This window comes from Echiichthys vipera (genome assembly GCF_963691815.1).
Source record: "Echiichthys vipera genome assembly, chromosome: 8".
NCBI classification, from domain to species: domain Eukaryota; kingdom Metazoa; phylum Chordata; class Actinopteri; order Perciformes; family Trachinidae; genus Echiichthys; species Echiichthys vipera.
Window position 1 is genome coordinate 31,164,177 of NC_139833.1, and position 25,545 is coordinate 31,189,721.

The following is a 25,545-nucleotide window of genomic DNA, read 5'->3' on the forward strand; positions in this document are numbered from 1 at the left end:
ACTCTCCTTTATCTAGCTTTAACTTACTGCACGGCCCTCTGGAAGCAACCACTAGCTGCAAAAGAACACAATACACACAAAAAGAGAAAACACAAGAAGCTTACCTCACTTTGTAGCGACGTATAAGTCGTTCAACAGTCCATCACCCAGCACTTTCTCTAAGACTAAGTTTGTGGAAGCAGCAGTAGCAGCAGTAGCAGCAGCAACAGCAGAAGAAGAAGACGCAACAGGCGAGAATAAAGAAGAGCACCAGAAACAAACAAAGATGAGAGCAAGAGAGCAGGGGACAGAACAGCGGAGGGGGGAGGAGAAGACGGACTGAGCAACTGAGACAGAGCTAACAGTGGCTGACAGACACCCAGAGACTCCTAGTCTGAGCAGGAGGTTTGTCAAAAGCTCACAAACTAACTCGCCCCTCTCTCTGCCTGCCTCTCCAGCTTGACGTCAGTGCGGTCACATGACTAGGCTCTGGTGTGGAGGGGAAATGAAAGGGGAGGGGAGACACACAGAGAGACAGAGGGAGAGAAAGAGAGAGAGACGGAGAAGCCTGTGTTGCCGTGGTAACAGGCACACTGCACTGCAATGATTTCAATGGGTCATCTGACACACACGCACACAGATTCTTATATACAGAGATGCTTATAAAAGACAGTGTGCTGCAGATGGACTCATCTAGAAAAGGTGAATAGAGAGAAGGAGTAACAGAGAGAAAGAGAGAAATAAAAAACAAACTGACAGTGCTGTTCAAATGTTCTATGTTTTATCCAGTTCACAGGAACAAAAGCTATTAAAAAGAATGTGCATCGCACAAACTACACCTTTGACATTGTGCTCATTGAACCAACATAAGCAACATGGTCTGCTACTGTATGTAAACTAAGATGGTTTCATTTTTAAGGCCTGTCTTAGTTTGTTGTTTGATGTTAAGTTTTTTCAGTGATAATGTTCCTAGGGGTCACCATTTGGTGCTAAAGCTAGAAGAGCTGGTGAGATCAGAACACAACTTTAGTTATTAGAAATAGACCTACTCTCTATGTCGTCACTCTGAAATGGCCAAGAATCATCCATTCCTTTAGGACTCCAGTGAATTATTCAACACAGCAGGACTAATAAAAGAACTATATCTGTAACAAAGGAGTATGGAGAAGAAGTGAATAAGAAACTAAATAACTAAATAACCTTTATTACTTTAGGGAAGTGGGGAATACAGTAGCTCCGGTTTCAATTGTGTTTTTATTTCATTATATAATAATACTGTGAGAGAAGCAAGACAACCTCAACAAAAAGATCCAATTTAAAGTATGAGACTATAATTAACAGCTGGTAAAAAGCAATGGTGGCAATCAAGGGCATATGTATGGTTACAACGTAATGTCTCTTTAACAGAGTAGAGACTAAAGAGACATATTGCTGTCACTGGCACACTTAATCATGCACATTAGCCTGGACTCTTTCCGGTAGCAGAGTTTGGCAGAAAGATGTCAGAAAATTGAGTCTTTATACAGTTACAGACTGCTAGTCAAATCTCTGCAGTGAGTGAATTATTCCCAACTGAATTAAAGCAATAGTTTGACATATGGGCAAATACATTTATTTGTTTTTTGGGAGAACATTGGTACCACTGTACCAATGTTTGTAAGCTGAATATGAGGCTACAGCCAGCAGCCAAGTTAAACAAAATCCAACTGCACCAGCACCTCTGAAGCTCACTAATTAACATGTTATACAGGTGCAACACAGAGACTAACAAGACTCTTTTCCAGTCACTGTCTCAAGCCAAGGATCAGTTGGTTTTTACACTGTGATTTTAGTACAAATTACCTCAACTAAATAGTGTTACTTTGTGAGCTTAAGAGGTGCTCTTAGGCAGTTTGTTACCTTTGGTCTAAGCTAAACTAATGGGCTGCGTATTTCTCAAAATGTTGAACTATTCCTTTAATAATGACGGTTATTTAGTTCTATTTTTTACATGATTCCAGTTTGAATATTGCTAGGATATCAGTTATTGTACATCAAACACAACATAAACTGATTATAAGATCTTGATAGAGAAAGGATGCAGCATTTTTAAATGTGAGGGGGAGCCACATCAGATTACCTGAAGGGCTGTCTGGAATGTTTTCTTGCAGCCAGAAAATGTATCCAAATAACAAATTACATTGATTGTAACAGTATATATTGTGATACTTATACCGCAGCTTTTTTGTGCCTGAAAAACATTACTTCTGTTGTGTTTTTTATTAATTTATTTTATTTTAAAATGTATTTATTAAATAGGAGCAGGTGGCCATCTCCGTATTCAGAATTTCTATAAACGAATTTGCTGAAGTGTCCCCTCTAATGTGCCATGCACTATGTCAAGTTTATCTGGGACAGGGCTTGAGTATTAGACAAAGACTGTGCACTGTGGGAAGACAAACTATTTCCAACCAAAGACCCTCCTTACCCCATCCTCCTGTGACCCAAGCTGTACTACTGAATAGCATCTGTTGGCCGGTTGAATGGAGTGCAGATGGGCCCAGATTAGGGTGGGGTAGAGTGGAGGGTGGTGTAAGGTCAGCCAAGCGACCCCCCCCCCCCCCCCCGGACTGCTGTGAGTATTGGTATTTAAGGCAGATGTATGGAGACATAAGATTAAATGCTGCACAATGCAGAGAGAATAGACACTGGGCAAGTCATTGAGTGTGGTCTTTACCTACTCTGTAAAGTGTCCTGAGATAACTTTTGTTATGATTTGACACTATAAATAAAATTGAATTGAATTGAAAGATAATTTAGTAAAGCCTGCAGCTAATTGTGACTGCAAAGATCCAGATCGGGAGGAAAACAGGCAAGAGCGCAGAGAACAGCAAAACATAAAGAAATCAGATGATGTAAGAAACTGAAATGAGAGTCTGTCAGGTGCGTAAATCAGGTGAGGGATAATTTAAAGAGATTTAAGCCTGAGTCCTGGGATTCATGGGCTGCCTGTTGATGCCTTAAGGGGAGTACATGGTCTTGAGAAATAAGCTTGGGTGAAGCACCATCCGCCATGAGGAAAAAGCCAACCTGTACCACTATATCCTGTTTTATATGCGCTGCCTGTGAAGGTGGGATGCTGGTTATAATAATGAAGGGAACATATTTGTTACTACAGGAGATGAATAAAACAGCAGATAAGCAGACAAATTATTGCATAAACAGGTCATACTTCCGCACTGCATGTTTCATATTTTGAATCACTGTGGTGAGTGGGCAATTTTGAAAGGGCCTTTCACTACTAACAGACTCTTTGTACAGTACTCCCGCAAGAACTTGTAACCAGCTTGTGTGTGTGTGTGTGTGTGTGTGTGTGTGTGTGTTAGGATGTAGGGTGGGTGACCAGCACTAGAGGGAATTCCTTCCTCCTGAAGACTAAGGAAGCAACAGCATGAGTGGAAGAGAAAACAACTTCTCTTTCCAAGGCAAACACTTTAGAAGTTGTCCTTTGGAAAAGGAAACTCCACGCTGTGCCACTGAAACTCACTTCTAAATAACTCGTTATTGTCCACGCCAGGTTTCTATCAGCTGAATTCGACTAGTAGAAAAATAATGAATGAAACAACAGACCCTCACAAATGTATGAGATTGCAAATGGACCTAAAACAAGCAATACTGAGACATGACAAATGTATGCTTAAGGGTTTACTCACACTTGGCCCAGATGATCTGTGCCGTGCTTTAGCGTGATTCCCACCCTCGCTCCCTCCTGCTAACTTGTAGTGTGTAGGTAAATAGATTTATTAAAATGCATATTTATGTTGAAATAAATACTCCTATAAAAGTAGTTAAGTCTTCTGTTGCCCTCTTATGGACATAATGTTCAAAAATAGATATATTTGAATACATGAACACCAGGTGTTCTTTTGACAATGAGTTAAAAGTTATAATATCAGAGGCTTTGGTCACAGAGGCTGGCTGAAGCTGCCTATATCAAGGTAACCACCTACATCATGCCTGTATCACAGCATCTAATCTCAACTGCTCACTGTACAGGATGGTGCAGGACACAAAAAAATACACCTTTGTACATTTAGCTTAGCCTTTTTTACCTCCGTCCAGTAGTGTTTTTCAGTATTGCTTTAAATTCATTAAGAGATGTACTGTATATTGAAACAATAATACCATCCACTGTCATCTGGGATTGTAGGTGTAACATTGCGTAAGAGTTCTGGGCATTTCCTCCCAGACCGCTGATTATCCAATTTATAATCAGCTTTTATCTAATACCTCCATTCCAGTTGCTGAGATTAACATGACAGCTCTCTGGCGCAGAGCCAACCTTCAGCTTTTAGGTCTCACTGCCCAATAACAAGTTACACTTTCAGCACCTACTCACACTACCCAAGCATGGTTCCTGGCTAAACTATAGTTTGTTTAATCAATGTGAGTACAACTGTACCATTCTAAAGAGAGGTGGGCTTCAGTATGGCACGGTTGCACATGTACGAGCATGAGCATTAAAGGCTGTTCAGACGACTATTAGAGAACTAACTAAAAATTTGAGAAAATATGATAAATTACTTGATTTATTGTGAAATACTGCTATTTTGTATTGTTCAGAATTTGATAGAATATCCTCTGTGGCTGTACCACTGCTGTGCTAGAATTTTTTTTTACAGTAACCGCTGTGTCAGAAGAGAATATTTCAACAATGTTTTCTTCTCTAGGACTCAAAAATGAACAGTAAGTGTAGAGGCCACAGCTTTGAATGACTTCAGCACATCTGCACCCACAGGACATCACTAGTTTCTCACACTGCTCTGGTTCGATTTTAATATCCACGTGGACGTTGATAATAATAGCCTTAGTCCTGCATTTATCTCTCTATTAGATTCGATTGGTTTTAGTCAGAGTGTACATAAACCTACTCACTGTTTTAATCACACCCTCGACCTTGTTTTGGCTTATGGTGTGGAAATTAATGACTTAATAGTCTTTCCACAGAATCCTATATTATCAGACCATTATTTAATAACTTTTGAATTCATATTACAGGACTACTCACCTCTGGGTAAAAGTTTCTACACTAGATGTTTATCTGATAGTGCTATAACTAAATTTAAGGAAGCGATTCCATCTGCATTTACTTTAATGCCTTATACTAATATTCAAGATTCCTGCACTAACGTTAGTATCTCTGAAAATGATCACCTTGTTGACAGTGTTGCAGGCTCACTACGAACAACACTCGACTCTGTTGCTTCTTTAAAAAAGAAGATAATGAAACAGAGGAAGTTAGCTCCGTGGTATAACTCACAAACCCGTGAATTAAAACAAGTATCGCGAAAGTCTGAAAGTAAGTGGCGCTCCACTAAACTGGAGGAATCTCAATTAGTTTGGCAAGAAAGTCTTAAAACATATAGGAAGGCCCTCAGTAATGCCAGAGCAGCCTATTACTCAGCTTTAATAGAGGAGAATAAGAATAATCCTAGATTTCTTTTCAGCACTGTAGCCAGGCTGACAGAGAGCCACAGCTCTATTGAGCCATGTATTCCTATTCCTATAACCCTCAGTAGTAACGACTTCATGACCTTCTTTAATGACAAAATTATAACTATTAGAGACAAAATGAACTCGCTTGGCACCAATTTTTCTTCAAACCCAGGAACCCAGGAACCAACTGTACGACCTGATATATTCTTGGACTGCTTTTCTACAGTTGACCTTAACAAATTAACCTCTACTATTTCATCATCAAAGCCTTCTACTTGTCTCCTAGACTCTATTCCAACTAGGTTACTTTAATAAGTGTTACCTTTAATTAGCACTCCTGTATTAAATATGATTAACATGTCTTTATCAGCAGGTAATGTACCACAGTCTTTTAAAGTAGCTGTAATTAAACCTCTTCTTAAAAAGCCCAGTCTTGATCGAGAGGTTCTAGCCAACTAGATATAATATAAATATAACATACTATATCTAACCTTTCTTTCTCTCTGAGATCCTTGAGAAATTAGTTGCCAATCAGCTGTGTGACTTTTTACATAATAATGAGTTATTTGAGGACTTCCAGTCAGGATTTAGAGTGAATCATAGCACTGAGACAGCACTGGTAAAAATGACTAACGACCTTCTTATAGCTTCAGACAAAGGACTTGTCTCTGTACTTGTTTTATTAGATCTTAGTGCTGCCTTCGACACTATTGACCATCACATCCTGCTACAGAGACTGGAGCATCTAATTGGCATTAACGGAACCGCACTGAGCTGGTTTAAGTCATATTTATCAGATAGATCTCAGTTTGTACATGTTAATGACAAATCCTCCATGCAAACTAAAGTCAGTCACGGAGTCCCACAGGGTTCTGTCCTTGGACCGATTCTATTCACCTTATATATGCTTCCCTTAGTAAATATTATAAGGAAGCACTCCATAAACTTTCATTGTTATGATGATGATACACAATTATATTTGTCGATCAAACCAGACGAAACCGATTATTTAAATAAACTTCAAATTTGCATTAAGGAAACAAAAAGCTGGATGACCTGTAATTTTCTGATGTTAAACTCAGACAAAACTGAAGTTATTGTACTTGGCCCCAAAGGCCTCCGAAACTCAATAGCTAAAGACATTGTTACTCTGGATGATGTAGTGTTGTCCTGCAGCACCACAGTAAGGAATCTGGGTGTTATTTTTGATCAGGATATGTCCTTCGATTCTCACATAAAACTAACAAGGACTGCATATTTTCACCTGCGTAATATTGCGAAAATTAGGAACATTGTGTCTCAGAAAGATGCAGAAAAACTAGTCCATGCATTTGTTACTTCTAGGCTGGACTACTGCCACTCCTTATTAACAGGCTGCTCCAATAAGTCTGTTAAGAGTCTCCAGTTGGTCCAAAATGCTGCAGCTCGTGTACTAACTAAAACAAACCGAAGAGAACATATTTCTCCTGTATTAGCTTCTCTGCACTGGCTACCTGTAAAATCTAGAATAGAATTTAAAATCCTTCTCCTTACCTACAAAGCTCTTATTGGTCAGGCTCCATCGTATCTTAAAGAGCTCATGGTACCTTATTCCCCGACTAGATCGCTGCGCTCTGAGAATGCAGGGCTACTTGTCGTTCCTAGAGTCTCCAAAAGTAGAAATAGAGGCAGGGCCTTCAGCTACCAAGCTCCTCTCCTGTGGAACAAACTCCCACGTGTTATTCGGGAGACAGACACTGTTCCCATATTTAAGAGTAAACTTAAAACTTTCCTTTTTAATAAAGCTTACAGCTAGGACTTACGATAAGATTATGTTCTGCTTAATTATGCTGCTATAGGCCTAGTCTGCCGGGAGATAATACTTTTCCTGATACTCTGAGCTTCTCTCCTCTCTGTCTGTATCATTCATGTCTCATCAATGCATGTTACTAATTCAGCTTCTTCCCCGGAGCTGTTTGTGCTTTGTCGTCTTGCAGGTCTCTGCTGATCGTGGTGGTGCCTGCTGCCGTGGTCCTACATGACGCTTCCTGCTGCTATTATCACTGTTACTCATATATACTATCATTAGTTTAATAAACTATAACATTTTTAGCCATAAAAACACCACCAGTGGTATGTCTCGCTGTATCGTAGATGCTATTGCCACTACTCATCATTGATAATGTTTGCCACCATAATTGCTGTCATTTTCATATTCTATCACCTTAGCTGTGCTTGTTTCTACTATTCTGTTGTATTAACTGCCTTAACATTTAAGTCATATTCACATTACTATAGATATTATTATAGTTACTGTTAAGCTTTGGTTGCTTGCATCTCTGGAAGTGTGTCTCTCTTTCTCTCTCCTTTTCTTCCTCGCAACCAGTCAAGACAGATGGCCCTCCTCCACAGAGCTGGGTCTGTCCGACGTTCGACGTTATAGGGAAGGTTTTCATTGCCACCGTACTCTACAGAGGAATTGTTGGGTCTATGTAAATCATAAATAAGTCATAGAGTGTGTCTTTACCTACTCTGTTAAGTGTCCTGAGATAACTTTTGTTATGATTTGTTGTTGGGATCAGGATGCAGAGTCAGAGTTTAATTCACCTCTCTGCGCTGCCCATACCGCAAGCACACAGCAAGCATAGCTGCAGTCTTACACAACTCTCCGCGAGCTCTGTGGATCACTTTACAGCTCAGTATCCTATACAAACGCTGTGTGCCCCACGATCATCTACATTAATTAAATCAAAAATGAACAGAAGAGGAGCTATACAGAAAAACTTGATGCAAATCAACACCAAATCTGCGATAATGCAACAAAATCAGAGAATAAAATGTGGACTTTTAAACATCAGATCTCTGTCATCTAAAGCTGTATTAATAAATGATCTGATATCAGATAACCACATTGATGTTCTCTGTCTGACTGAAACCTGGCTGCGTCCCGAAGAATATGTTAGCCTAAATGAATCCACTCCTCCCAGTCATATTAATACTCATATTCCTCGAGGCAGTGGACGAGGAGGAGGCGTTGCAGCTATTTATGACTCAGGCCTATTAATAAACCCTAAACCTAAACTAAATTATAATTCATTTGAAAGTCTTGTTCTTAGTCTTTCACATTCAACCTGGAAAACTGTGCAGCCGATTATACTCGTTATAGTGTACCGGGCTCCCGGTCCCTACTCTGAATTTCTGTCTGAATTCTCAGAGTTTCTATCAAATTTAGTCCTTAAAACTGATAAAGTAATCATTGTAGGAGATTTTTTTATTGACGTGGATGTTGTTAATAATAGCCTTAGTACTGCGTTTATCTCTCTATTAGATTCGATTGGTTTTAGTCAGTGTATACATGAACCTACTCACTGTTTTAATCACACCCTCGACCTTGTTTTGGCTTATGGTGTGGAAATCAATGACTTAATAGTCTTTTCACAGAATCCTATTTTATCAGACCATTATTTAATAACTTTTGAATTCATATTACAGGACTACTCACCTCTGGGCAAAAGTTTCTACACTAGATGTTTATCTGATAGTGCTGTAACTAAATTTAAGGAAGCGATTCCATCTGCATTTACTTTAATGCCTTATCCTAATATTCAAGAGTCCTGCACTAACGTTTGTCTCTCTGAAATTGACCATTTTGTTGACAGTGTTGCTTGCTCACTAAGAAAAACACTCGACTCTGTTGCTCCGTTAAAAAAGAAGAAAATAAAACAGAGGAAGTTAGCTCCGTGGTATAACACACAAGGAGATTTATCTTTAATGACAAAATTTGAACTATTCGAGACAAAATCAACTCGCTTGGCACCAATCTTTCATCGAACCCAGGAACCTTAGAAACAACTGTACGACCTGATATATTTTTGGACTGCTTTTCTCCGGTCGACCTTAACAAATTAAACTCTACTATTTCAGCATCAAAGCCTTCTACTACTACTACTATTCACCTTATATATGCTTCCCTTAGTAAATATTATAAGGAAGCACTCCATAAACTTTCATTGTTATGCTGATGATACACAATTATATTTATCGATCAAACCAGATGAAACCCATCAGGTAGATAAACTTCAAATGTGCATTAAGGAAATAAAAAGCTGGATGACCTGCAATTTTCTGATGTTAAACTCAGATAAAACTGAAGTTATTGTACTTGGCCCCAAAGGCCTCCGAAACTCAATAGCTAAAGACATTGTTACTCTGGATGATGTTGTGTTGTCCTCCAGCACCACAGTAAGGAATCTGGGTGTTATCTTTGATCAGGATATGTCCTTCGATTCTCACATAAAACTAACAACAAGGACTGCATATTTTCACCTGCGTAATATTGCAAAAATTAGGAACATTATGTCTCAGAAAGATGCAGAAAAACTAGTCCATGCATTTGTTACTTCTAGGCTGGACTACTGCAACTCCTTATTATCAGGCTGCTCCAATAAGTCTGTTAAGAGTCTCCAGTTGGTACAAAATGCTGCAGCTCGTGTACTAACTAAAACAAATCAAAGAGAACATATTTCTCCTGTATTAGCTTCTCTGCACTGGCTACCTGTAAAATCTAGAATAGACTTTAAAATCCTTCTCCTTACCTATAAAGCTCTTATTGGTCTGGCCCCGTCGTATCTTAAAGAGCTTATAGTACCGTATCACCCAACTCGATCACTGCGCTCAGAAAATGCAGGGCTACTTGTCGTTCCTAGAGTCTCCAAAAATAGAAGGGGAGGCAGAGCCTTTAGCTACCAAGCTCCTCTCCTGTGGAACCAACTCCCAAGTGTTATTCGGGAGGCAGACACTGTCCCCATATTTAAGAGTAAACTTAAAACTTTCCTTTTTGATAAAGCTTACAGCTAGGGCTTACGAGCTCTCAGCTGTGTTGCTGTTGTTATTCTTAAAGCTGCGTCCGTTCAGTTTAATGATGCTGCTATAAGCCTAGTCTGCAAGGGGAAATATTACCTTTCCTAATACTCTGAGATTCTCTCCTCTCTATGTCATTCATGTCTCATCAATGCATGTTATTAACTCAACTTCTTCCCCGGAGTTGTTTGTGCTTTGTCATCTCCGAGGTCTCTGCTGCTCGTGGTGGTGCCTACTGCCGTAGTCCTGTGGGTCACTGCTGATTTTGGTAGTGCCTGCTGCCCTGTTCCTGCGCGCACGTCTCGGCTGATGGTGGTGATGCCTGTTGCTGTGGTCCTGTATGAAGGTCTCTGCCGATGGTGTTAGTGCCTGCTGCTGTGGACCTGATTGTTGGTCCCTGCTGATCGTGGTGGTGCTTGCTGCCGTGGTCCTGTGTGCTGGTCCCTGCTGATGGTGGTGATGCCTGCTGCCCTGGTCCTGTGTGCAGGTCTCTGCTGATCGTGGTGGTGCCTACTGACGCTTCCTGCTACTTCAATAACTATTAGTCATTTATTCTGTCACTACTTTTATAAATTATAAAATCTGTAGCCATAAAAACACTATCAGTGGTATGTCTTGCTGTATCGTAGCTGCTATTGTCCCTACTCATCATTTTGTCATAATTATTTTCATTTTCATGTTCTGTCACCTTGGATGTGCGTGTTCCTGCTGTTCTGCTATGCAGACTGCCGTAACATGTGGGTCATGTTCACATTACTATAGATATTGTTATAGTTACTGTTACTCGCTGGCTGCTTGCATCTCTGGAAGTGTGTCAGTCTCTCTGTCTTTTGTCTATCTTTGTGTTTCTCTCTTTCTCTCTCCTGGCCGTCCTCCACAGAGCTGGGTTTGTCCGACGTTCCTGCCTGTTATAGGGAAGGTTTTCGTTGCCACCGTACTCTATGGGGGAATTGTTGGGTCTTTACCTACTCTGTAAAGTGTCCTGAGATAACTTTGGTTATGATTTGACACTATAAATAAAATTGAATTGAATTGAATTGAATTGAATGATTTGACACTATAAATAAAATTGAATTGAATTGAATTGCAGAGTGGGCTTTCAGTCCAAAAAGTCTTAAACAACGAGACACTGTGTGCAGAGACAGATCCTTGCCCTGTTCAGAACTGAACTGGAGACCAACTCCAGCTGCAGAGTTGAACTGATTCACCATTGAGAGTCTTCTCATAATCCTGTCCTCTGGTGCACTTGTTTTACGTGAAAACCGGCCTTTTTGAGGGACTTAAATGAATCTTTTTAAAGTTTCAGTATTGTTGTAATCACAGACTGAACGCCCAACCTCTCTCTGATGGCTGAGAGTGTCATCCCTTTGGCCTTAATCTGGACAACCTGCTGTCTCAGGGTTTCAGTCTCCTTAGAGCAGCTCGCCATCTTACAAAGTAACCAGGAGAGCTGCAGATAAATAGGGTCCAAAAAACTGTGATGGATCTGAAATCTCAAATTTTCCTCACTGCTTCTTAATCTCAACTTCTCTGTGCTGCAAATTTGTTTTTCATCTCCACTACAACGTTTTTTCATTTTTTTTAGAAGGGAAGTTAGTGTTGGCTGAGGGTCAGGCTAAGCCAATCAAATCTAACAAAAAACGGAGCATTCCAAGGTCGAAGGGGTCGTTTGGCCACTGATTTCTCCACTCTAAATCGAAACTGCCGGGCCAGAGCTCTGTGTTGCGCTATCTGCAGATGCAAAGCCAGGCCAGCCTACGCGGCTGAGGGCCGTACCATCGCCTGTTTTAATCCTGCCACGACTATAACTGACATCTGAAATTGAAATATGACTGCTGGTCGGTACGGCCCTGAATGAATCGGCCATGCAGAAAATCTTCTGAACCTCCCAATGGCCAGTCTGCCCCTCAAGCCCTCGGACATATGGCCTAAACAGCACGTTCTCATGAAAGATAATTAAAGAGACAGACAGGGCTGGGCGGCCGGTAAAAACCTAAAAAAAGCGGATGAATTATTAAATCTCCTCATACCAGTCTAGGCCCTTGTAAGGTTGGGACATTTCAATTGAAATGGGTGAAACATCGCTAAAGACAGCACTTGTGTGCACGCACATGTCTGTGTGTGTGTGACTGTGTGTTTGTCTGTGCGTGTAAGTGTATGTGTATGTTGTCATCGGGGAAGTCCGCTGTGCACGATAAAGAAAGCATTGGAGAATTGTAAATGTGCGACCGCGTAGAGACAGAATTTACATGCCGTCGTTTAAATAAGATAAATAAGGCTGTTTAGTTTGTTTAATAAAAGGAAAGGGTATAGAGCTGTTCAACAGGAAAGGGATCCTTGAATGACTCATGTTGGGATCTGACGCTACATAGAAAATAAAATTAAATACAATTAACTTGACCTTCAAGGGGGTAGGGTATATGTCAGCACAGTAGGTTATTTGACAACTCACTAAAATGTGTAGACAAGAGTGTTTAAAAACAAATCTCCTTGTGTGTTATGTAACTGCAATACATGATGTGGGTGAGCCAATGCACCTTGTAGAACAGGCTTATCAACTTGCAAGAACAAATGACAAAAGGCATTGTGTGATAAAATATTTTGTGATCATGTAAACTAATACAAGATGAAAACTGCAAATTAAAGAAAACAACCATTTGTCAATTTGTTCCTCTCCCTACAGGTTATGCAAAAACAGGAATTAAACACAGTGCCCTCAGGGCCATAGCGCAAAACATTAAAACAGGAAATTAAAACCAAAAAAACAAGCATAAGCATAATATATTTGGATTAAAACCAGCAATAAGAGCAAGTAGAGGACACTTGGAACCTCACGTTTATGAGCTCTACATAAGATTGATGTGCAAAGTGCATCTCCCTGGAGTCAGGTGGGGCAGTTCAGCAGACAGACAGCAGACGGAAAAAGCTGTTTTTGAATCTGCTGGTAATGCAGTACTTGGGGTCAGCTGTTGCTCAAAGGCCTTCATCTTTTGTTCAGAATCAGCTACTAATCACAGGTAAGCGGCCCAATTTCCTTCTTATTCATCCACACAGCTTCACAGCTCTTTACACAGTCGGGCACTCAGCTTCTACTGACTTCAATGGGGAAGAGTAGAGCGGGTTTTTCCACTGCAGCCAAATTAGACGCTCAGTGGAAAAATGCTGGGCTTTGTCCCGCCCATCGGACGCTCAGTGTCTCTGGGGGTCTATGGGATAGGGGCTGGCCCGGACGCTCGGCTTCTGCATGATGATTGGATGAGCTGTCTGAGGCAGAATCCTTTTTTTATTGACAGCTAAATGACCGAATCAGCGATCTTTAAGAATAAACATCCACCGGAGCATTTTCCAAGTTTGTCATTCCGTTGTTCTGAACTGATCCGGAGACTTTGTCTTTGTTATAAACGACTAGCGTTGTGTTTGGCCACTCTGTTCTGTCACTCTGCGGCTTAAGAAGTCAGAAGACTAAAAAAGTGCAATATAAGTCCATAAGTACGTGTCCAAAGCTGAATGTTGGCAATACTAAAACAATTGTTTTGCATCACCAAAGTTTGACCTTCCTGGCTAAACAACCTGTTATATTGATGGAATAAGTCCAACTTGTCAGAGCTCTGAGCAGTCGAAGAGTTATGCTGAAAGCGGTGGCCATTGCGGCAGATTTTTGGTAAGTGATTAGCTGAGGCGTTCTGACAGAAGAGGTGGTAGTTAATGCCAGTAAAAAAGCCAAAGATACCATTACGAAAATGTGTTAGATGTACTGTATTAGCATTAGAACTGTGAATTTTAATGGAAGAAACTACGCATCTGCTAGGTATTTGAAAAGGTGCAGAAAATCTATTAATTCCACATTTATCAAAACAACTTGTAGGCCCACGGCTCATTACATCTGCCTTAATGCCAAAAATCAAACAACAATGGTAATAAAATGGAGCACCGCACAGCACAACTGTCATTGCTAGTCTCATACTGATGCAGTTGTCATTTTTTCAACGGCCAGCGCCCACATTGTGTAAGTAGGACATATACTTGCACCCATTGCCATTGATCAACAAAAACTTAGTCTAAAGTCAACGGCGCAGTATTTATTGCTATTTAAAGGGTGCATTATTCAGATAGTAAGATAAGTAATCCAAGGATTGTAGTTACTGTATATCCACAGCCTCGCAGTTAATTAATAGTGGATTGGTGTTGCGTAGATGGCGGAGCGTCTTCATTTAGAATTTGATGCCAGCAACACATTTCAAAAAGTTGAGACTTTTGGGACAGGGTCATGTTTACCATTCTGTTGCATCACCTCTATTTTAAACAACACTATACGATTTTGGGAACTGAGGAGACCAATTGCTGTCATTTTTAAAGAGGAATGGTTTTCCATTCTTGCTTGATGTAGGATTTCATCTGCTAAAGAGTTCAAGTTGTAATTGGCAATGTGCCAGCTGCAGGCGCACCTGGCATTTAAAGGCAATGGGATATGACACTGTGATTGGTTTAATTCATGTCATGCCCAAAACACATCCATGATTAATGAAGAGACTAATTACGAACACTTTGCCCCTTGCTCCTTAATTGTGCTCAGAATATGAGTCATTAAAATTCCATTACATTTAATTTAGCTGACGCTTTTGTCCAAAGCATCTTTGAATAAGTGCTTTCAACAATTAGGGTACTAAACCAGAAGAGCTAGTTATAAAGTCAGTGCGGTAGCTCCAAATAAGCCGATCTATAGAGTGCTACATATAAGTGTTTTTTTTTGTTTTTTTTTAAATAAATCATGTCCTTAGCCAAGGTGCAGTCGAAAGAGATGCCTTTTTAGCCTGTGGCAGAAGCTGTGTAGATTTTCTGCCTTCCGAATGTCGATGGGGAGCTCGTTCCACCATTTAGAAGGTAGGACATCAAACAGTTGTGTCTTAGTCGAATGACTCCATGTTCCTCTCAGTGAGGGAGCGGCAAGCTGATTTGCTGATGCAGAGCAGAGAGGGCGGTCTGGGGTGTACAGTTTAATCATGCACTGGATGTAAGCTGGGCCTGATCCGTTAGTAGCACGATAAGCAAGTGCTAGTGTCTTGAAACGGATGCGAGCAGCGACAGGAAGCCAGAACTTAGGTAGGTTGAAGACCTGTCGAGCTGCTGCATTCTGGATGAGCTGCAGAGGTCGGATGGCACAGGGAGGGAGGGAGACCAGCCAGGGGGGACTTACAGTAGACCAGCCAGGAGGGAGTTACAGTAGACCAGCCAGGAGGGAGTTACAGTAGTCAATACATGAGATGAAAAGAGCCTGGACCAGAACCTATGCTTCCTTCTGGTTCAGAAGAGAACGTATCCTCCTGATGTCGGGCAACATGTATCTGCACTATCGGGTTGTTGCAGCAATGTTGGGGGTAAGGGAGAGTTGGTTGTCAAGTGTCACACCCAGGTTCCTTGCAGTCTTGGGTGGGAGAGCCTTTTACAGGAAGGAAAAGCAACTCTGTCTTGTTTAGGTTGAGTTTCAGAAGGTGTGCCGACATCCATTGGGAAAGTTCAGTCAGACAGGCAGAGATCCGTTCTGCTGCGAGTGTGTCAGACTGAGGGAAAGAGAATAAGTTGGGTGTCATCAGCATAGCTGTGGTAGGACAAGCCATGTGAGTGAATAACAGAACCAAGGGAGTTGGTGTAATGAGAAAAGAGGAGAGGCCCCAGGACTGAACCCCGAGGGACCCCAGTAGTAAGATTACCAGTATGTGCGTTTTTTTACGTAGGATGTGAGCAGGGAGAATGCAGAGCCTGAGATACCTAATTGCTGAAGGGTGGAAACAGGGATCTGGTGGTTAACTAGGTCAAATGCTGCAGAAAGGTCTAAAAGGATGAGTGCAGAGCGAGAGCGAGAGGCCGCCCTAGCCATGTGAAGTTGCTTAGTGACAGCAAGAAGGGCTGTTTCGGTTGAGTGGCCGACCTTAAAACCAGACTGGTGAGGATCAAGAAGGTTGTTCAGGTGAAGACAGGAAGAGAGATGGTTAAACACAGCACGCTCCAGTGTTTTGGAGAGAAATGAAAGAAGAGAGACAGGTCTGTAGTTATTTACTTCAGACGGGTCAAGGGTAGGTTTTTTGAGGAGGGGGTTCTCTCTTGCCTCTTTACGAGAGTTAAGGAAGCAGCCAGCGGATAAAGATGTGTTAATAAGTTGGGTGACAAAAGGAAGAAGGTCAGGTGCAATAGATTGGAGAAGGTGAGAGGGGATGGTGTCAGGGGGCAGGTGGTTGGGCGGGCAGAGGTAATAAGAGTAAGAACTTGATCAGGAGATAGGGGGATGAAAAAAGATAGCAAAGGGGATGAAGATGAGATTGGTTGAAGGGTGAGATCAGGAGGTGGGGTGGAGAATAAAGAGCGAATGTCATCTACCTTTTTTATGAAGTAGAAGGGAGGAGGAGGAGAAGGACTGGAGGTTAGAGAAGATGGAGAAGAGTTTTCTGGGGTTTGAGAAGGTGAATTGAATTTTCGTCGATAGAAAGATTTTTTTGCAGCATTAATGCTAATACACTAATTAGTGAAGTGAAGTTGGATACGCCCTAAATGCACTTGAGCCATTCCCTTTACACCATGCGCCACAAATGGTCTGAAATGGCCCTCTATCTCCATACATTCTTAGAGCAGGCACTGTAACCCTTGGACTGTTGTGATGGCCAGCTCTGTAGGCCTTCAAATGTGGTAGTAACAGCTGAACTAATTAATAACTAGATGTTCTAGCATAACCCACTCATAGAGTCATGCACTGGCACTTAAGCTATACTAAGGCATAGCGGTGCTTTGAGTTAAATACTAACACCAACATGCTCAAAAGAGAGTGCTAACATTCTAATGTTTATCATGTTCACTACCATAAGCTGTTTTCTTATACAAACTGGAATTAGGTCTGGACATGCTCCAAAGTTTCCCTTTCACACATGTACCCCACACAGGAGACTGCTCGTGTCAGACACGTTCTCACTCACACACAGCCTGGAGGTGGAGGTAGGCTGTATCAACTTGAATTCAGGCAACGCAAATCGCAGCACCCGGGGTCACAGCAGGCTGAAGGCCAGCAGCATCGCTGGGTCTGACCTAGCTACATCACTGCGGGATCCAGAGTCCAACCCCTGTGCTGCAGTTTGTGCTGCCGGATTTAGAGTTTCAACAGTGGGCTGGCAAACTAAAGGTCTCCCTTTACCTGGTCAGTTACCACCACAAATTTTGTGGGAAACACTCCTATGCAATCCATCCAGTAACTGTTGAGATTAACTGTTGATAAATCCGTTTGAATCTGGACTAAGGTGATGGACTGACTGAAACTGAGGAATAGATAACTGATGTATAGAGAAACTTGGGTGACAAGGACTCTCAAACTGTACATAGTACCTGGACATACGTGATCCTGGATCAGAACTACTGTTTTGTCACCTTTTTTCATTTGACCTTTAACCTTTTATCATGCATGTGCTGCTGATGGTCCAGAGAACAGTCAATAAAATAATGACAGCTTGCTTCAAACTTCTCCTGTGTGCCAAGCATGTAGGAGAACTATGGTGGGCCATTTTGTTTGGGTCATTATAAACCAATGAAAACACAAATATTAATATTATATTTAGTGTTGGGACACGATTAAAAATAATCTAATTAAATATAGGCTTTGTAATTAATTAATCACGATTAATCCCATATCAATATTAAAGCAACATTGAAGCAACATTTCTCAATTTAAATGGATTTTGGTATATGACTTAATTATGAATAGATACAAAAATGAGTTAAACAACAAAATGTGTTTATTTTTATCAGTGAGCAGTAACTTTTTGTAAACGTTTACGTCTTAAAGGCATTTGTTTCGGTTTATAAAAAAATAAAACAGTGCTTAGTAGGGTATATTCAAGAAAAGTGGAAACCTAACATTGCAAAAATATTTAAAATAATACCCTTGGCATGAAATAAACAGTTTAACATAGAGTGCTTTTCCCCCATGTTTTCAAAAACACAGAAACAAAAATGATTCTTTAACTAGTGACAGTCCCTCCTAGGAGCATTGTCTGTGCTAACGTAAGCTGCAGCATGTTCAGCATTGTCTGTGCTAACGTTAGCTGCAGCATGTTCAGCATTGTCTGTGCTAACATTAGCTGCAGCATGTTCAGCGCTGTCTGTGCTAACATTAGCTGCAGCATGTTCAGCGTTGTCTGTGCTAACGTTAGCTGCAGCATGTTCAGCACTGGGGTGGAGCGGAGGCTGAAGAGCTCCGGTGGGAGGTGAATTTTTACACAGCTGTGCTCTTGTCCATGTTTCCACTTGGTCGTTTTTAGATCTTAAATGTCCACTCACTGAAGGCAACTTCTCATCGGTTTTTTTTCTGTCGTGTTGTGTCCTGTGCGTCAGTATTACGGGCCGGGCAGGAAATCGCTGCTCCTTTAATGTTCACTTTAATCACAACAAACACTTTCTCCTCAATACCGTCTAAACAGCATCACAGCTCTCTCATCTGTTTTGGTAGTCATAAATTATATTACTGCATTTGTCTCAATCTTTCATACGTCTATGATTCTTCATAATCCAGAGCGGTGGATTTACATTACTATTTACAAAAGTTATCTATTGAATCCGATTTATAGCTGGTGAGGTAGGCTGTGAAGAAAAGAGGAAATTGAAAGTAAAAAAAGATTTGTTATACAATCTGCAGAATGTCTCAAGAGTTATTCAACAGCATTACAACCCACTCCATCCTTGGTGATTCAGGAGCTATAAACAGAAGCCAGAAGAAAAGATGGATGACCAGTCTGTCCCATCCATTCTTCTTACTGGCAGGCGACAGGCTCGATGCAGAGAGAGAGGATTAACCAGAGCCCACTGTCTCAGTCTCTTATCAGAAAGTAGCAGGTTGGGAGTCAGGACACATCATTACCTCCCCCTATGAGTCACGCTCAAGTCCTCTGCTCACTGCTCATACAGAGTCATAATACACACACACACACACACATACACACACATACACACACATACACACACACACACACACACACACACACACACACACACACACACACACACACACACACACACACACACACACACACACACACACACACACACACACACACACACACACACACACACACACACACACACACACACACACACACACACACACACACACACACACACACACACACACACACAAATCAATAATGTTCATACAGAAATAGAGCTGTTGTCTTTGCATATTGATGACTGTCTACTGGCGTGGAGGAAATGGACAGATGCAGCTCGACAATCAAATGTCAGACACAACTAGATTCGTGGAGCAGCTCACAGCAGCAGCCGCAACATTTTTATTTTTACTGGCCAACTACTCCCTGTGAGTCACAGTTTTTTTAGCTTTGGACAAATCCTACCACTTTTTACATTAACAGCCTTATCGTTTCGCTTGCCTTGAGAGTTAGATGGGAAGATCGAAACCATTCTCATATCTGTACATTTAATACAAAGCTAGAGCCAACTTGTATTTAGCTTACACAAAGACTGGAAACGGGAAAAAAGTTAGCTTAAAGATATAATATGTAACATTTTTGTACCTATGTTATATATTTTACACAGTAAACTGCCATTATCCATAATGTTTCTAACAATATTCAAACCCAGAGAAATCTCTAAAGTTATTCAACGACACAGAATGTGCCCTTTAGTCACCTGTCAGTGGCGTCAATTTTTTTGTTGATCTAATGTCTGGTGTAACATGCATACAGGAGCCTTAAGTAGAGACCTCATTTGATGATTTCATCCAGTTTACTAAACAATACAGCAATGTTACAACAGCAAACAACGCATTCATCATAAATGCATTTTTAGGATGAACAGTGATAGGCTACCCCACGATGAAATTTGCAACATAACATTGGCTACTAGGTCGCGGGTGCAAGCGGCCGAAATGGGTTTTCTCATGAGGGTCGCTGGAGTCTCCCTTAGAGAGAGGGTGAGAAGTTCAGCCATCCGTGAGGAACTCGAAGTAGAGCCGCTGCTCCTTTGCGTTGAAAGGAGCTAGTTGAGGTTGTTCGGACATCTATTAGGGATGCTCCCTGGGTGCCTCCCTAGGGATATGGCCTCGGGGAAGACCTAGGACCAGGTGGAGAGATTACATCTCTACACTGGCCTGGGAACGCCTCGGGATCCCCCAGTTAGAGCTGGTTAATGTAGCCCGGGAAAGGGAAGTTTGGGTTCCCCAGCTAGAGCTGCTGCCCCCTGCTGGAGCTGCTGCCCTCGCAACCCGACCCCGGATAAGGGGTTGAAGTTATTTATCTTATTTACACGACAACATGTAAATTCTTCATCGCGTGTTTACAATTCTCAGAAAACTCTGTTGGAGTGTCACTTGTTCAAAGATCGTTTGTTACATTTTTTTTTACAACGGTAAAAACGAAACTGAAACTTCTCAGAGATCCTTTATTATTTTGTTTGAGAAGAGGGTTCACTCCTACAAGAAAAAAAAACTGAAACAGAATTGTTGAGCTTGAAACCATAAGGTGATTTTTGATTTAACATTGGACTGTTTCTGTTGGAGAAAATTATTTTGACCTTTTGGATTATTATTATTTAAAAGACATTTTCTGATGCTGATTGTAGCTCATTGTGTAATACACTGATTTAAACTGAGTTTGCATCGTGGTTCTGAATATTGCGGTATAATTGTGATCCTTCTGTCTAGGGATTTTTAAAGCCTTTTTACACTGATTCATTTATCCATGTTGGGATTGACCTTTCAATATAAACCTAACCATTAAATTGTCTGATTAACAAAAGAACATTCAGGCAATCCGCTACAATGCGTTGGAAACATCCATCCATCTTCAACCGCTTGTCCCTAACGGGGTCGCGGATGGATCGGAGCCGATCCCAGCTTACATCGGGCGTGAGGCAGGGTACACCCAGGACAGGACGCCAGTCTATCGCAGGGCACATAGAGACAAACAGAGACAGACAATCATTGACACTCACATTCACACCTACGGACAATTTAGAGTCATCAATTAACCTAACGTGCATGTCTTTGGACTGTGGGAGGAAGCCGGAGAACCCAAAGAAAACCCACGCAGACATCGAAAATTTATCCTGAATCATAACCAAGCCCCCACCACAGCGACTTCCTGGTTGATCCAATGTTAAACAGGCCAATTTCCACAGCATAACTAAACCTACTTAGGACTTGTTAACAAAAAACATTCTTGTTTGTATGTTTAAGTCATATCTCCATGACAACACTGAGGGGGGTGAATATTCTTGTAACAGGCTAGTTTTTTTATTGGAGGTTAAAGTTTATGAATAATTAGGGGCACAGCCTCTTGAGAGACAGTTAGCCTCTGTTCATCAGTTCTCCTCGGAGGCTAGTTGTCAGGATTAGCATGCTAACTTCTTCATCTCGACCTGGACTGTGGTCATTCGTGTGGTGGTGTTACTATAAGTGACACGATGGTTTGCTCTTCGATCAACTATACCAACAGATGGTTTAGAAACACACCATGTTAATGTTAGCTTTGTTATGCTAATTAAATAGACAGTACAGCCTGCTATCTATGACACATACACTAGATGCTAATCTGCAGTAGCGGGAGGATTCGGGCCGTGAGGGTCCGTGTATCACAGTCTATGGGCATGGTACTGTGTTGAATATCGGTTCAAATCATAGATCAGAAACGCTGCCTGCACTTCACTTCTGGAGCCGGTGTAATCTCAGCTAGAGACACGGAACTATCACACATGTTTATCTAGTAATGTGTTCTGTTAGCCTAGCTCCTGGATGGTGGAGATAATGTGAGCTAATGTGGCCAATTCTGTAAACGTCAGCCAGACGGACGTATCTCCCTCCCCCCAATGTCACATTGATGCCCTTTTTTGGTCAGAGGAAATAAGGAGGAGACAAAGTCTGACAAGATGGCGGCTCCCAGAAGCGAATATGATTGAATCAAGTTGAGAGAACGGGCCCCAGCGGAGAGGCTACGTCCATTTTTTATACAGTCTATGATCGAAACGTGACTCCAAGAGTTGGAATCGTATCGAATTGTGAGACGCTCAAACATTCCCACCCTTATTGGATACAGTAGCTGTTCAGTTGATTCATATAATGCTAGTTAGCTTGTGCTACAGCCTCTTCCCTCTGCCCGCTGCTGTTACCACCTCGAAATACAAACCAATCTACTCGGGATCACAGCTGCAACCAGTGGATTGGTTCTGACAGAAAGGGAAAGTGGTCTAGGATCAGACCCTCAAAGCTGGGGCTTGCACCTGGCTGTATCTGAGCTGCTACCCACAGCTAAATAAAGCTCTCCAGTCTGTCCCCAGAGCAGCCATTTGCTCTTCTCCCAGTAAAGTAGTCTCTTGGCGGCAGGGAGTTTCCATAGACTTTATATACAATCTATGACCCTGTTCTGACCTGGCAGTAACATTCGTCCTGAGTGATCCGATCACAAGTAAACAGCTCTAACTCCAGGTGAAAACACCCAGAATGCGATGAGATTGGATGTCAAAAACTACATTTGAAGGTGGTTCAGGCTGCATGTGTCCACATTCTAATAGTGGTGAGAACGGGTGTGTGACTCCGGCTTCATTAGGGGCCGCTTACTTATCTGACGCCCTCTGCGTGAGAGTTCTCATTCACATTCATCAATCTTCATTTGTTAACAGAATATAATATTCAGTCTTAGTGTATGTGTGCATCAAAGAATTTTCAAAGCAAAGACACTTTAAATCCACCTTGCACTTCACAGGGAGAGGCCACTGAAACTGGAGCTTCAAGTAATGAACACATTTTCGAAACAATTGGCTCAAGTGGTTCAGAGCTTCACAAGAGCTTCATTTGCCCATAACTACCCACAAGTGGATAATAACCTTATATTAAGGTTAATAAAATGTACCCAAATTCATGAATATGTGGATATTTTGCTACAGATATTCTTTCTTCTTCTTCTTTATTCTTTCATATTACACACAAACCGCCGTTTGTGAGAGAAAAGTTGGCACGGACAAACTGTAGGAAATCGCCTTTTCATGAGTCATCTCACATTTCTGTAATAGCGATTTATGTGAGATAAGGGTAACAACTGAAATTAACACACAACACAACATTTTTACCTTTTTTCATTCAAATATGTAGGTTTTTTATATGTAAACAGAAATGCTGTACGTGTTGATTACATAGTGGTAAGTGTTCACACATTTCCCCTTGTTTTTTTGTAGTGGGCCTCCCCGCTGGACAAGCTGCAGCTGTCCCTTACTCTTAGAGCCCTGCAGGCTTGTTTGTGTGTGTGTGTGTGTGTGTGTGTATCTGTGTGTGTGTGTGTGTGTGTGTCTGAGTGTGTGTGTGTGTGCGTGCCTGCGTGTGTGTGTGTGTGTGTGTGTGTGTGTGTGTGTGTGTGTGTGTGTGTGTGTGTGTGTGTACGTGTGTGCGTGCGTGCGTGCATTTTTATAATTGAAAACTTAGAGGAAACGTGTGTATCAAAGGGCAAAGGATGTTCAGGCCATTTATCTCTTTTAATGTTAGTAACACAAACAGACAAATACGCACAAACATTTTTGTGCCTGATTTACAAGTGTGTGATTGTGTGTGTGCTACTGTGTGTAATGGCCTGTGTTTTGGGGGGGGGGGGGGTCCGGGGGCCTGGGAACTGTTTCGAAATCACATTTGGTTTCCTCTTGCTCATCTCAGAGTCATGGGAAACAACACTGACCAAAAACAACAGGCATCATGCATGCTGCAACTACACCACCCGACTTTATACTGTTTAGACTGGACATCGCCCACCAACTTCTGCCACAGATAAAAGTGTATGTCATTTAAACTTATCAATAGCTTTCAATTATTTTCTGCAGCTTACTTACTGGTGGAAAATATAAAAAAATCAGACTCAATAACCATAATAGCATCCTTTCACAACATGGTATCATCCCACTATTTTTTGTCCCCAAACCCGGCCCAAATTTCTTTTTAATTTTTACTATGACTTAATATCATAATTTTAAAAATATATAATGATATAAGTGATGAAGCATTTATGACTTTCTGAAGACTACATTTAATGTTGTATTATTTTAAGCTCACAAGACAATTCAGTCAGAACTGTGAAAATAAAAATTTCACATAGTTAAGCGATCTCATTTAACTCTTGGCAAGAAAGGCCATTTTATAGAATTCCAAAATATTTCTTTAAAGTTACAATAGTACAACCCTCTCAAATCCCTTTTTAGTTGTGTTTTTGGCCTTTTCATGGCTCAATTTCACAGTACAGTTTAAGATTGACAGGAAACAGGGGAGAGAGAGGGGGAGACATGAAGCCAAGGGCCACAGGTCGGAGTTGAACGGCAAGAAATTTCAACCTCTGTATATCGGGCCCCTGCTCTAACCACTGAGCCACCGGACGCCCCATCAATTTGGAAATCTAACCTTAAATGTACCTGATCGGGTTTTTCTTACTTTATTAAAACTGAAACTGAAAGTTGCATGTGCCAAGTGAGTGTCATCTTAAGGTAGTTCCTACATTGCCATCCTGAAAAGCAGTTTTCATATGGATTTAAGTTTTGCCAAACTGCTGCTAGCCTAATTAACCAGGGATTGCAGGAATTAAGCATGGTCAAGTCTTCTATCACGGCAAGGAAGATGACGAATGGGCAAATGGCATGGTGGCTGAGGGGAAGTCAGATCTGGTCTGTAAGGACAAGTGGCCTAACAAACAGCAGACTTTTTTGATGAGCTGCCAGGAGTCGACAGCTCGCAACTGCTGGCAAAGGACACTCTTAGGTGGTCTGTACACTTCCTTGTGTGTCGGCTTGTAAGTATGCGCCATACTGCTTTTTGCACTCAATAATTCATCTGTCTAGGGTCGTATGTGTGTTACATAGGGGAGTGTGTCCTTAAAGGCGCGGATTGCCACAATCTTTGGTATTTTTGATATTATCAAGTGTATAATTAATAATGATTATAACATTTTAAACAAGTGGTATTGAAAAAGTATCACCACTTTGATCCAGAATAGTCAGAAGATAAAGCCTACTGACTTTGGTGATCCCCTGACATTTCTCCTAGTCTTACCAGCACGTTAAAGTTTTCACTTCCTCTAAAATATCTCATCATCTACAAGATGGATTGGCAGATCATTTTGTACCAGCATTCATGGTTCCCAGACAATTAATCCAACACAATGAGCTGACTTCACAATTTTTAATTCAATCAATTGGATGATGCCCCAACTTCTGTGATAGCTTGATGCTCATTTGTAG

The 25,545-nt window shown here is 41.3% G+C and overlaps 1 protein-coding gene across 2 annotated transcripts in view; it reads right to left on the reverse strand.

Moving 5' to 3' along the window:
- ncalda (neurocalcin delta a) overlaps positions 1–25,545 on the reverse strand; it is a 92,391-nt gene that overhangs the window by 49,724 nt on the left and 17,122 nt on the right. The window contains exon 1 of one of the 2 annotated variants that reach the window (XM_083918497.1): positions 105–356. The exons of the other annotated variant lie outside the window; for it this stretch is intronic. The gene's annotated coding sequence lies outside the window, so the exon portion shown is untranslated. Of the gene's footprint in view, positions 1–104; positions 357–25,545 lie in introns of those variants that run through there. 2 annotated transcript variants of the gene reach the window in all.